Source organism: Octodon degus, unplaced genomic scaffold (assembly GCF_000260255.1).
Source record: "Octodon degus isolate 3935 unplaced genomic scaffold, OctDeg1.0 scaffold00066, whole genome shotgun sequence".
Classification (NCBI taxonomy): domain Eukaryota; kingdom Metazoa; phylum Chordata; class Mammalia; order Rodentia; family Octodontidae; genus Octodon; species Octodon degus.
In genome coordinates this window covers 3,286,132-3,287,222 of record NW_004524642.1, presented here as the reverse complement: position 1 = coordinate 3,287,222, position 1,091 = coordinate 3,286,132, and the positions used below count along the sequence as shown (strand labels likewise).

Sequence of the window (1,091 nt, the reverse complement as noted above, 5' to 3'; positions counted from 1 at the left end):
TTTGGTAACAGGAATTGAGCTCAGAATCTTACCCCTGCTAGGCCAGTGCTTGTACTGTAGAGTTATATCCCAGCCCTAGTGAATAATTCTGAAAATTCACAATGAAAAAAATATATGATAATGATACATTTCCATTGACTTCAGAAAAAAAAAATTGTTATGAGCCCCTAAGGCAATTTAACAAAGGCTTAAAGTGTGATATCTTAGTATTTCAGAAGTAAAATAGCTCTTTGTTCAAACTTCTTATTTAGCTTGAAGGCTTTTTAAAGTGATTTAATTGTGGCTTAAAGACAACATATACATTGTCGCTTTAGAAATGCAAAGTTACTGAAGAAAAAGTCCTCCCAAGATTGTTTTCTATCTTTACACTTTCATGAGACATTCACTTCCAAGGAGATTTATTGCTGACCGCTAGAGCTAATGGGAGAGCGAAGACAGATCTTTTCTTAATCCCTTTGAACTACAGAAAGTAATTTTTAAGGCTTAATATAACAATGAAGATTACAAATCTCATGAAATCCAGGTGGATAAACACTACGTATGCTATACTCTTACAATACATACCTTGCCTTAAAGGTGTTTTAATTTGAAGATATTGGTAAAGAATGATCTTTAGATTTCAATCATTATTCTTGACTATTATTTTCATAACGTAGAAATATTGTGTGCCTTATATTATCCTCTAGCTGAGTCAAATCTGTTTATATTATCCAATAGATTTACTAAAATTTTGAGAGTTCTTCATAATGGAACATTAAAAATGTCTGTTTATTGAAGCTATTTTGAGAAAAAATATCAATATAAGGGAATTGTGTCATTTCATTAATGAGAAAGTTGTCACATGTACTTTTACTTAAAAAAGCTAAACAAATAATAGTTCTTCAATATTTGTTATGATTTTATAGCTTCAATATTCTGTGTTCCACATAGTATAATTAATTATCACTCAAGAAATTAAGCATGAACTAAAATCAGCATACTAACAAAGTGATGAAGAAAGATTTTAGAAAATGTTTAATATTTTTGGAGAATATGATTATTAAAATTAGAGGTACTTTGAAGTAGTTTTATCAACTTGCTGGGTAGAACAG

General features: G+C 29.6%; 1 protein-coding gene across 1 annotated transcript in view; it reads left to right on the top strand.

Annotated features, from left to right (window-relative positions):
• Nucleotides 1-1,091, top strand: part of LOC101578265 — a 148,721-nt gene that overhangs the window by 532 nt on the left and 147,098 nt on the right. The gene's annotated exons all lie outside the window — the stretch shown is intronic.